Source organism: Anabrus simplex, chromosome X (assembly GCF_040414725.1).
Source record: "Anabrus simplex isolate iqAnaSimp1 chromosome X, ASM4041472v1, whole genome shotgun sequence".
NCBI classification, from domain to species: Eukaryota; Metazoa; Arthropoda; class Insecta; order Orthoptera; family Tettigoniidae; genus Anabrus; species Anabrus simplex.
In genome coordinates this window covers 60,259,798-60,273,537 of record NC_090279.1, presented here as the reverse complement: position 1 = coordinate 60,273,537, position 13,740 = coordinate 60,259,798, and positions in this window count along the sequence as shown.

Here is a 13,740-nt window from a genome sequence, read left to right as displayed (position 1 = left end):
GTCAAACCCAATGGTGAAAAAACGTATGCACTTACTACACATCTCAAGAACTTGTTTATGAAAATAGGGAGCCAAACCATGAGTGATTGTATATGCAACTTTCATTCTGTGCATTTGAACTATTGAAGCAATTTCAGAGTCTGGAAACATTACAGGGATCATACGTACACTAGCTTCACTGGCTCGTAAATAATGGTGTTGCATGACAGTTTGCATGCACCATATAATGTCAGCTTTGGTTACTTGCTCTCTTGAAAGGTAATTCTGTAGACATCTATCCTCTCATGAACCTTCTGTAATGGAAGTAGAAGAAGAAGAAGTGGAGTCATAAGTGATAGAGTTCATTGTGGTAGCTATGGTAGGCAGAGGACAATTTGTGTTTGCAGCCAGGGTATTGTGGCCACTTTGTTGCTGAAAGAATTAGAAGAACAGAAGTTCAACAGTCTTTGGTGTCTATAGACAAAGGAATTTGTTCGCTGCAGCAGTCATCGTAATCAATTCTTTTAAAATCTTAAATTGAATTTAATTGGATAAAATTCAACTTCCCAGTTTCTAAATTTATTTTGCACATTAATTGCTCATTTATTTTTTGGATGTTAAGCTTTACAAATGTATTTTAATATTGCTGTCATAGCTGGAAACTCCTTTTATAATTTTATTTTTTGTCATTGTGCGACAGGGAAAAACTGGTTTTTATGTCTGGAAAACAGGGAAATTTCAGGGAATTTCAAAATCTGATTTTTATTCTTTAGGCATGAGATCATGGGTGGTGATGCCCATGCAATGGGCGAAACATGTCTTGTTAAATTAGTAAGACAAGATGTAAATCTTAATTATAAGAACGCTATGTGTACTGAATAGGTGGATCTCCAATAAACTTTTGTACCATTGTTGAATTAATGTGAGATAATTCGCAAACAGTATACAGCTACTCTCTATACCTTGTTTAATCTTGCAACTTTTATTATGAACAAATCACCATGCATGACTGTAAGAAGCATTAGTGGCATTTTTTGAATTGGGAGATTAATTTGAACATTACGTTTTCATTTTGGGATAGTCCAGGGATCTTGATTCAACCATCTAGGACCATGGCAACAAACTGTATTGTTGATGATTATGTTCATTTGTCTTGTCACTAAGTCAGCGTGTTTCCCCTATCCTTTTTTACTTGTTTCAATTTTTATGTGATAGGTAGCGTTCTTCAGTGCGCTTCATTTAAATGCACGGGGTTGAGGTGTACCTCCCGGTACAATTATCGTTATCAGTGTGTATGTGTTTTGGCACTTAATAGTTTAATTGCCTAGCTGAGTAGCTCAGGCGGTTAAAGTGCTGGCCTTATATTTCTTATTGTGCATGAATGTTGAGTATTCAGTACGTCAGCAGCTTGGTTCTTGAAACTTATTATTTCAAACTTTTCAAACGTTCAAGTGTAGTTATTAAGACGTAAAGCGAATTTTGTTGTTGTCGACCACCCCGTGAAAGGAAGTCGAACTTGATGTGTTTCAATTAAACACACAAGCTTTTAATGTACAGTCATTTAGTTAGCATGCTCGTTTCATGCACGTGTGAAGAAGCCACTGGTGCGATTCCTAGTCTGGTCGGTGATTTTTTAATCTCTTCTGGCTCGAAGGTTTATTTGTTTATTATTTTTATTTATTGTCTTGTTTTGTATGGTGGGACTCAGGCTATGAAGCCTGCTATCCTGTCCGACCATACATACACCTACATGAAGAGTTAAATATCCACTAAATTATCTACAGTTTAATATCTTAAGGTATCAATTACATGTTTTAATTAATCTAATACTTAGCTATGATCTAATCCTACTATGTTATAAGAAATTATTATTATTCATTACCAGGTTTGACAGAGTTTCTTAAAGTGGAGGTGGTTTGACACGCTCCTAATTTCAGCAGGTAGGGAATTCCAAATTCGGCTGGCGGCGACTATAAATGATCTGCTGTAGCCAGTTGAGCGGTGAATGGGAGTGCTTAGTACTGCTGTGGATGATGATCTGGTAGGAATACTAGAAGGTGATGCTAGGTAATGGAATTGTGTGCCAAGCCTATCAAATGCGGGAGAAATATGGCTAAACCTTGGTATATCTGAAATAAATCGAACGCATGCGTTATGTGCCTTTTGGAACTTGATGGAAAGTGAGGCGTTCAGGTTACTGTATACTACGTCACAGTAGTTGAATATTGGCATTACTTTGGATAAGCACTTTTCTTACATTTTGGGGGAGTAAATCTCTGAGGTTTTTAAGGGAATGTAAGGAATAAAACACTTGCTGACATATACCTGTTATATGATCGTTCCAACTAAGGTTTTTATCCATTATCATCCCTAAGTTTTTAACTGTCTTTGAAATGTAACTGAATGCCTCTTAATGGTACTGAGTGGGTATGGATGTCTGTAAGTCGTGCGTGGATTTTTTGGGTAGCTAAAAGAATACACTGCGATTTTTGGGCATTGATTTTTAGTGCATGGTCATCGGTCCACCTACATATTCTTCCTAGGTCGTGTATTGCAGTCACGATGATGTGTATGTGTATATATCTGTATGTCGTCTGCGTACTGTAACCTGTGCTGGCATCGTAGCCCTAATTCTTATCAAGTTCCACGTTGGACCGACAATAACCATCGCGCTGTACTTCCTCTCAATTTGCTTCATGTTGTATTTCTAATTTAATATGTTGTTGTCCGTGCTATCTTTCCTCTTAAATGCTACTAATTAACTATATGAAATCGGGGACGAATATACAGATCAAGCGCGGTGGTTGCATGTCAGTGTTTAGTCAGCATCTCAGGGTAAAACATCCATATATATCCGATAATACTATCTACCTTCGTAAGTTCCGTTGAAGAGGGTGAATTTGTTCAATAAGTTACTCATTTTCGCCCAAAATCCTATCGTAAAATCAATATGAGCCTCTAAATATATCATAACTCCGAAATACCAGTCTATATATTATCTTATAACTAATCTTCCTATCTCTACCTTGGAACATAAACGCTTAAATAATCTTAAAACTAATTTATTAGCATGCTAATACTACAAATAATAAAATAATATCAATCTCTGGTAATAGGGGAAAATAAACTCAAATGTAACACATTATCATTCTTGACAAATCAACTTCTTGAATTAATACAATAAAAATTGGCTGGTTTCATTAATTCATTTGGGCATTAATTATTATTTTGTTGTGTGACCACATTTCATGATTTTATTTCATCATGGGGATAAATAAGGTTTATTCTTTATTAAAGGAGGGAGTGGTCTTTCTTTCCTTTAGGTCTATTTGCAGTCTTCTTTAGGATTGGTTTGGAAATACGTATTGACTTGTTTGTGGCATGAGATAAGTAACTCCTTTCCAACTATGGCTTCAAAATGCCATCTTAAGTAATTAAAAGAAATTAATTCTAACCATATTAATATCAACTCCAACATCCTTATATTTTAAAAAATATGTGCCTAAATAAAATCAAAAATTTTCATTTACGAGTGCCATATCCATGTTCATCAATCGTCATAAGCTGCTAGAGTCGTACAGATCAATAAAATACTATGTGCATATTCAATTAAAATGAATCCTTTTACTGCCTACCGATGTGCCATGTTTAGGTTAAAACGTACTCCAATATTATATATTCACTATGTGAGACAAATATATTGCTAGGCGACTATATCTCTTTCCCATATGTGCTTCAAAACACATGTAAATTACGATCAACCTATCTCAATATTTGATTTAAGTTCAACCAATCGACCATCTAACCTCTATGCTATACTTAATATTCACGTATCTAGGCCTTAATTCCATTGCTTGCCTCATTTTCAATCATAACATAACCGTAGCTAGGCCATAAATTCGCGCCTATGTCATTCAATCATTCTTTACACAATAATTATTCAACATTTCAAAAACACCAACAACATATTATTATCGCATCTAATTACTGCGATTCCTCCGCATACAATCAATATCTTTACTCAGCTTCCCCATATTTAATACTACGTCGCAGTAAAACACTTCTTTTACCTCAGTATCTATTCATAACACTGCAAGCTGCTAGTTTATTCCAATTCTTCGGAAATATGAACGATATTGGCCTTGTTAGTCGATCTGGTCGTTGGGTAACCTAGGCTTCTTACTATACACTTCACTTTCTTATCTTAGCCTCGCCTAGTTTGATATACGACGTTCTCTTAAGCATATAGGTTCAAAAACATCATCATTCACTTCCCGATACTGCTCACATTAACCTAAGATCAACTTATGAGCACGGCAGTATATTACTATACATACATAACACATATCTGTGGTTATTTTCTCCGGCATATGCCTTAGAATTCACATATTGGCACAAACAAGTTATATTTTGGCACTTCAGCACTTCTACAATTATACTACACTAAATGAAGTAATTTGATAGTTAAATTTCTTGAAAATGTTACTTATCTCAAGCCATTTTTATGTCCGAAGTTGGTTTCTTCTTCCTCCTCATGGCATCTAAGAACATCTAGCCTCGTGCTGGATTACGCCATACTGGATCTCTCTAAGTCGCCGGGCCTGAGCTTACGATGATCTGGTCAGCCTTCCTCCATCGATTTACGCTAGCTCCATTTCGAGTCCAAATTCCATGTAACGAAAAGACATTGTTAATTGCACAGAATACATCTTAGTTTTTCGTATACAAAGCTCTACCAAGTACATTGACTAATTGTATTCATGCTTCTTATTCTTTAAGGATAATGCTCAGAGTTAATTATATCTTTATAAAATGGTTCTTTCTTGGTGAAATAAATTGCCTAAACAATGTTATTTGAATCTTGTAGATGGATTATTCGTATCGTTTGAGAAAATCTGGCCGCTTATTAAGTTACTATTGGCCTTATTTATGAATGCCTTAATCCGACACCTCTTCTTCAGCACAGTACTTGGAGTGTATTATACGTGCTTCCCTGCCGTTTTTTTAAAGTAGTTTTCAATAGTTTGTTATTGGATTCTTCCCGCGTACGGATTCGAGTACGGTTCTCTCGATTATAATAGTTGTCCTTCTGGTTAGGTAATCAGAATTTTATAGCTCGTTTCTGGTGTAATCTTTGTTTTTTTGCCAAAGTAGATAAGAATAGGACGTTTTCAATTTTTTTACGTACAATTGTTCATTTTTCATAGAATTTCCTTTCCTTCTCGCCGGGCAATGCCTCTTAATTGCGATCAACTTGTCATAAAAGGTTACTCCGTGCATTCTTGACGCTTGAAGCTGACCTGCGCCATTTTTCATCCGATCTATCTTCATGTCAATCGACGTCAATTGTAACGTAATGGTACAGTACACATATTATTGACAATGTTTAATTACTTGTGTTATTTCTGAAGGTTGTGGGTTTTGATTCCTTTAGCTGTTATGTTAGTTTGTTTCCCAGGCGGCCTGGTGATTTTTTTATTTGCTCGCTTCTCTAATGTTAGTTACCAAGTGATGTAAACCAGCAGGCAATTACACGTCTCCAGGGTTCAAATCTGTAGCCTAGAGCTCAATGCGCGAACAATAAACTTTGTACTCCCTGTCTTACTAAATAAGTTACTTCGGAGTCTAGTGAACTTGCTCGTACCGGCAATGTTCTTTTGCTGAGATGTGCATACTAGGCTAATTGCAAAAACAATGAACTTTGTATTTCATATCACAGCAAATGTTTCGAAGTCTAATCAGAATGTTCTTGGAATCAGTCTTTTTTTTTTTTTTTTTTTTTTTGCTAAGACGCACATATGTCACGACCTCACTTAGTACAGAATTTGTTGCATTCTCTTTCCACATTCAATTGACATAGTTTGTGCTAATCGTTCACACCTAGTCTTTAGTGAAAGAAAAGCCCGTCATCGATTCTGGGTCGGGTTGAGGACTTTTAATATTTTTTTCTTCTTGTGAACTCAAGACTTTAAGTTCTGATTCGAAGTTAGCTCCAGGTTTGAGAACCCAATTCAGCGATTGTTTTCTTTGTTCAGAATTAAAAGTTTTAATTTTTGGTGTTAGATATTTGAATAGCACTTCAGCTTTGGGTCCAAGCGAGCTCCATGTTCAAATCCAAGTTCTGTAGGTGATTTTTTCCTCGGAATCTTGTAAGGCTAAAGCTAGGTGTTTTAGTGAAACACATAAGCTGTTAACGTACAGTCATTTAGTTAGCACGCTTGTTTCTTTCCCAAGTAAATGATTCCCGGGTTCGAATCCTAGTCGGGTCAGCGAATTTTTCATTCCTTGTAGCTCAAAGGTTCGGTGTTTTAGATTCAACACACAATAATTTAGTTACTATGGTAGTCAGCAATCCAAGGGAAAGATTGCCGAGTTATATTCCCAGTCGGTGTGGGGATTTTTAATTTCTCTCAGCTCAAACGTTATGTGTTTTGAATTAAATGGACACTTTCAGTGTGCAGTCATTTACTTAGCAGGATACTCAGCAGTCCAAAGGGATGAGCTCTGCGTTCAGTTCCCGGTCACATATAGTGCGAACATATTTTTCCAGTTCTGAACACTTAAATTTTAATCCCTTGAGTGATATCAACGGTATTATAAGCTACTATAAGCCTCCAGAATTCACATCTCTGAGCTCGAATTGTTACAATAAGAAAATTGGGGTTCCAAGCACTAAATACCAACAGCACATTACGCATCAGCCTACACGCTAGCATCTTTGACTCTGCAGTCGCTCAGTTCAAGGAGCTTGAGGTAGCTATATAATGGTATGTCCCTAAGAATAATGCACATGCATTGAACCTTTTACCATCTCCGTAGTCCCATACCACCATCTTGTTCCACGTTCAGCTCTTGAGTCCTAGACCGTAGCTCATTCCCTTTCTCCTTTAGTTTTAGCCCTATTGCCATTTTGTTCTTTAGCCATTTAACACTTTTGCACATTTGTCCTTTTGCCATGTTGATCTGTATCTGTTTTGCGCTTTTGGCCTTTTGCAGTCACTCAGTTCCATGATCTGATGTCACCTTTGAGCGTTATGCCCCTACGAATATGGCACACCTATTAAGCTTTACACCATCTCCCTTGTCCTATTAAAATAATGTGAATGGCCGCCATCCATTTCCAACCTCAGCTCCTAACATCCATGGACCATATCTCATCTTGTCTAGCTAGGTTAAGCCTGGGATCGAATCTCAAACTCAAGTCTATAACGCCCTTGCAAGGTTAAACCGGGCAACAAATCCATGCCTGATAGATTCAGCCAGTACTCTTGGACATCAAACTTGTCTGTAAAGCTAATGACCTTGTAAGGTTAAGCCTAGGGTTGAATCCAGGGCCTGGGATGTTAGGCCCCGAGTCGAACCCGTGCTCGTTAGGTTAAGCTTGCACTCTTGGCCAAGTCCTACTTTCAAATCCCCCCCCAATTTATGGTCATGTGAGGTTAATCATTTTATTTAGGCATAATTTTGACATTACGTATCTTCATCATTTATTGAAAACTTTTAACTTCATGAACATTCGAGAACTTATGTCACTCTCACTTTTAAGAATCATGATCGATTAACTAGAAGAACGATCACTTTAGGGCAGTGCGAAGATTTGTTAATCTATCTTCACTCATTATAGAAGACAGACTAATAATGGTTTAAAATTTGCATTAATTAGATACGTTTTTTAATTAGACAAGCTTGGGGTTGTTGAGTGAGCACAGAGAGTGATTATTATTTTAAACTGCGGTTGTCGATTCATGTGCTCTGCAATATACTCTCCATAATGCAGTATTCGTTGCTACTTCCTCACGGAGCTCGATAGCTGCAGTCGCTTAAGTGCGGCCAGTATCCAGTATTCGGGAGATAGTAGGTTCGAACCCACTGTCGGCAGCCCTGAAAATGATTTTCCCTGGTTTCCCATTTTCACACCCGGCAAATTCTGGGGCTGTACCTCAATTAAGGCCACGGCCGCTTCCTTCCCACTTCTAGCTCTTTCCTGTCCCATCGTCGCCATAAGACCTATCTGTGTCGGTGCGACGTAAGGTAACTAGCAAAAAAAAAAAAAAAAAAAGCTATTTCCTCAGTGATCATAAATATGTGCTATGGTACCATTCTGTCACTTGACAAGGCTAGGCTATTTGCATTTAGCACTATCTGCCTTCATAAATAGAGCATCCAATGTCATTAAGGCCTATTATTAACACTCAATCATTTACATCCACTTTCATTACTTTCAACATAACTTATTTTTATATCATACGTTTAGTCCTTAATATACAATACATGAATAACATTTAGGTGACAATTATGTAAGATGAGGTGTCATATTCTATAAACATTCGGAAATAAATACATCATATCCATCCCAATTCGTCTTTTAGGTTCTAAGTTTAACAAATTGGTCTATGATTTTTAACACTTGATTGCTAGTGCACTACACTGTTAATGAAATTCAAATAATTGATGACTTACAATATCAACGCATTTTATCTGATAGAACTACATTCATGTTCATAAAAAACAGAACACCATGAAAGACTAGAAAAGGAAGTTCTTATTCACAAAACGTGTTCATTAGTATGTTCTGCTGAAACGAGTAGCGTTTCAGTCACCCAGAATCGGCATATGTCCCGTTGCCTAGTAGGCACTGGGTCCTCCAAAGGCACTGACAATTTATTCCATGTGTGATGGCATCGACATGTATAAGGCGCGAATGGCGTCCTGGGGTATAGCCATCCATGCTTTATTCACCTCGTTCCACAGTTCATCTTTGGTGGCTGACATTGTGTCACAGCGAAGCACCCGTCCTTTCACCATACTCCACACATTTTCAGTTGGCGACAAGTCCAATGATCAGGTGGGCCAGGGCAACAGTCTGACCTTCTGTGACAAGAAGAAAGCACGTGTTCGTGCAGCGAAATAAGGTGTCTGGGGCGTCGTGCAGAAAGGGTATCTCATTCACGTAGGTCAAACTGGTAACAGTGACCTGGACACGCACCAACTGTGATTTATAGTTGTACCCAATAGCACCCCACACATAATGCCTTGAGTTGGCGGTGTATGTCTTGTGTGAATGCAGTCAGTGTGATGTCTCTCCACCAGTCTGCGGCGAACGAAAATGCGGCCAACGTTTTCAAACAGACAGAACCTGGATTCGTCTGAAAATACTGTCTGCTGCCATTCCCTTCCCCAGAGACGTCACTCCATACACCATTGCAGTCTGGCATGTTTATGCACAGTAATCAAAGGTAGGGGGAGGAGTGGACGATGCGCCGTTAACCCAGATCGTAGTAAACTTGGACGGACTCTCACTCCTGAAAGTACGATATGTTACACTGTTCCACTGTTGCGCCAGAACCGAGGAGGATGAATATCTGTGATCTGTGCTGCAATGCTATTCCGATTAGGTTTCGATCTTCTTGGGGTTGGGGGAGGGTTGTGGGCGGTGCGACCAGACCCATCTGGTCGTGTTCTATAGCCTTCTGTGAACGTTCTGTACACACCCTTTGCACAGCCGACGCACTTTTTCGTACGCGAGCTACAATTTCCCAGATAGATGTATATCACATTCTCTCATGCTTCTTTCAAAATCACTCATCTGACAGTACTTTTCTTGCATACGTCTGCGAGGCATCCTGCACATTTGCTCAAGTCACACTGATCCAGTACCTTCGGTTTACAGCGACAATGAGAGCCGCAGGTACAGTTTACCAGCCAATGGTGGTGCACAGATGTATCGATGAGGACCTTGTACCTGATATTCGACATGGTTCAAATGCTAATCATTTCTTCAGAACATACTAGTCCACATGTCTTGTGAATATGAACTTCCTATCTCTAGTCTTTCAAGCTGTTATGTATTTTAAGGACATGAGTGTATTTCAGTCACTCACAAAATTTACCAACACCAATAAGTAGATGAGAAGCGGTAAGGAACTGTAACAACACAAAATGATCCATAATATTATTACAAGAAAGAAGTCCTTCTGAAAAGGAAATTAATATTTAAAAAATGTATTTAAATTTTTATGATGGAAGTTGATTCAGTTGGTTCTTGTTTGTGGGTTACTGTAGTCACGTCCTAGTTCGTGAACCATGGGCAACGGCTGAGTGGCCTAGTAAGTGGTCCTGAGAGTCGGGATACCAGTTGCTGGCCCTCCTTGTGCTCAGGTGGCTAGGACTATACAATTCACCGGTGGTCCATAACCCGTTAGAGGAGAGATCCTCACTTGGACTATGTGCAAGTAGGGCAGCATCCTGCTTCATGAATTTACCGAGCTCAGAACACTTTAAGCAAGCCTCGGACCTATGGGAGTAATGGAGTCGCACTCCCATTTGACAGGCGAGGGACTCCTTGGAAACAACTTGGCGAACGAAATGGAATTCGATGGGGAGCTATCAATATTAATGGGGCTTATGGAAGAAAGAAGGTAGAACTGGCTGAGTTAGCAAAGAGGATGCATCTGGATGTGCCAGGAGTAAGTGATATTCGGGTAAGGGGAGATAGGAGATTATAAAGTGTACTTGACGGTTTTAGAAAGGGAAGGGCAGAGTCTGGGGTAGGGTTCTTTATCAGGAATACCATTGCACGCAACATAGTTTCGGTTAGACACGTAAATGAGCGAATGATGTGGGTAGATTTGTCAGTGGGAGGGATTAGGACAAGAATTGTGTCCTTGTATTCACCATGTGAGGGTGCAGATGAGAATGAAGTTGACAAGTTTTATGAAGCATTGAGTGACATCGTGGTCAGGGTCAACAGCAAGGATAGAATATTGCTAATGGGCGATTTCAATGCGAGAGTTGGGAATAGAACTGAAGGATACGAAAGGGTGATTGGTAAATGTGGGGAACATATGGAAGTTAATGGGAATGGGAAGCGTTTGCTGGACTTCTGTGCTAGTATGGGTTTAGCTGTTACGAATACATTCTTCAAGCATAAGGCTATTCACCGCTACACGTGGGAGGCTATGGGTACCAGATCTATAATGGACTATATCTTAACAGACTTCAAATTCAGGAAATCTTTTAGAAATATACGAGTTTTTCGGGGATTTTTCGATGATACAGACCACTATCTCATCTGTAGTGAACTAAGTATCTCTAGGCCTAGGGTAGAGAAAGTGAAATCTGTCTGCGAACGAATAAGGGTAGAAAATCTCCACGACGAGGAAATTAGACAGAAGTACATGGATATGATTAGTGAGATGCTGTAGTAGAAACAGCAAGGGAATGCCTAGGAACAACTGTGTGTAAAGATGGGAAAAGGCGAACATCTTGGTGGAATGATGAAGTGAGAGCAGCCTGTAAACGTAAAAAGAAGGCTTATCAGAAATGGCTCCAAACAAGGGCCGAGGCAGACAGGGATGGGTACGTAGATGAAAGAAACAGAGCAAAACAAATAGTTGTTGAATCCAAAAAGTAGTCATGGGAAGATTTTGGTAATAACCTGGAAAGGCTAGGTCAAGCAGCAGGGAAACCTTTCTGGACAGTAATAAAGAATCTTAGGAAGGGAGGGAAAAAGGAAATGAACAGTGTTTTGGGTAATTCAGGTGAACTCATAATAGATCCCAGGGAATCACTGGAGAGGTGGAGGGAATATTTTGAACATCTTCTCAATGTAAAAGGAAATCATCATGGTGGTGTTGCAAACAGCCAAGCTCATGGGGAGGAGGAAAATGGTGTTGGTGAAATTATGCTTGAGGAAGTGGAAAGGATAGTAAATAAACTCCATTGTCATAAGGCAGCAGGAATAGATGAAATTAGACCTGAAATGGTGAAGTATAGTGGGAAGGCAGGGATGAAATGGCTTCATAGAGTAGTAAAATTAGCGTGGAGTATTAGTAAGGTACCTTCAGATTGGACAAAAGCAGTAATTGCACCTTCCTATAAGCAAGGGAACAGGAAGGATTGCAATAACTATCGAGGTATCTCATTGATTAGTATACAAGGCAAAGTATTCACTGGCATCTTGGAAGGGAGGGTGCGATCAGTCGTTGAGAGGAAGTTGGATGAAAACCAGTGTGTTTTCAGACCACAGAGAGGCTGTCAGGATCAGATTTTCAGTATGCGCCAGGTAATTGAAAAATGCTACGAGAGGAATAGGCAGTTGTGTTTATGTTTCGTAGATCTAGTGAAAGCATATGACATGGTACCGAGGGAAAAGATGTTCGCTATTAGGGGGACTATGGAATTAAAGGTAGATTATTAAAATCAATCAAAGGCATTTATGTTGACAATATTGGGCTTCAGTGAGAATTGATGGTAGAATGAGTTCTTGGTTCAGGTCACTTACAGGAGTTAGACAAGGCTGTAATCTTTCACCTTTGCTGTTTGTAGTTTACATGGATCATATGCGGAAAGGTATAAAATGGCAGGGAGGGATTCAGTTAGGTTTGGCCTATGCTAACGACTTGGTCTTAATGGCAGACTGTGCCGAAAGTCTGCAGTCTAACATCTTGGAACTTGAAAATAGGTGCAATGAATATGGTATGAAGATTAGCCTCTTGAAAACTAAATTGATGTCAGTAGGTAAGAAATTCAACAGAATTGAATGTCAGATTGGTGATACAAAGCTAGAACAGGTCGATAATTTCAAGTATTTAGGTTGTGTGTTTTCCCAGGATGGTAATATAGTACGTGAGATTGAATCAAGGTGTAGTAAAGCTAATGCAGTGAGTTCGCAGTTGCAATCAGCAGTATTCTGTAAGAAGGAAGTCAGCTCCTAGACGAAACTATCTTTACATCGGTCTGTTTTCAGACCAACTTTGCTTTACGGGAGCGAAAGCTGGGTGGAATCAGGATATCTTATTCATAAGTTAGAACTAACAGACATGAAAGTAGCAAGAGTGATTGCTGGTACAAAGAGGTGGGAACAATGGTAGGAGGGAACTCGGAATGAGGAGATAAAGGCTAATTTAGGAATGAACTCGATGGATGAAGCTGTACGCATAAACCGGCTTCAGTGGTGGGGTCATGTGAGGCGAATGGAGGAGGATAGGTTACCTAGGGGAATAATGGACTCTGTTATGGGGGGTAAGAGAAATAGAGGGAGACCAAGACGACGATGGTTAGACTCTGTTTCTAACGATTTAAAGATAAGATGTATAGAACTAAATAAGGCCACAGCACTAGTTGCAAATCGAGGATTGTGGCGACGTTTAGTAAATTCTTAGAGGCTTGCAGACTGAACGCTGAAAGGCATAACAGTCTATAGTGATAATGTATGTAATGTATATATGTTGATTCAGTCCTTGCTGGCAACGTCTCATGATTGGTCCCTTACCACCCTTTAGGTTGTGGTGGCATCACCCCTTTTAGTAGCACATTCTGGAAGGAATATCCTTTGCAAGGTGCAGCGTGATGGATGTAGAGATTTCTGTTGCAAGCAACATGATGATTCCTCTTGTTCCTTGCCTTGCAGGCTTCCTTTTAGGCTTGCACATACACACACACACACACACACACACACACACACACACACACACACACACACACACACACACACACACACACACACACACACACTGAAACTAAAACAGCACATTAATATGTGTTCCAACCACGCCTATTTAAATGTCAGTCGACACTTAACTTGCGGGTTCAGATGATTTATGCATACCACACGTGTTCTGGAATTAATATTGTAGTGGTTATGTCTTGCTGAAGACGCAATAAAGTGTTCTCTTTGCAAGACATAACAGCTAATAAACGTCTATTGGCGTAGAATAACTTGTAGGATTGTAGTGGGAAAGCGAAGCGAAGTTGTGCTCT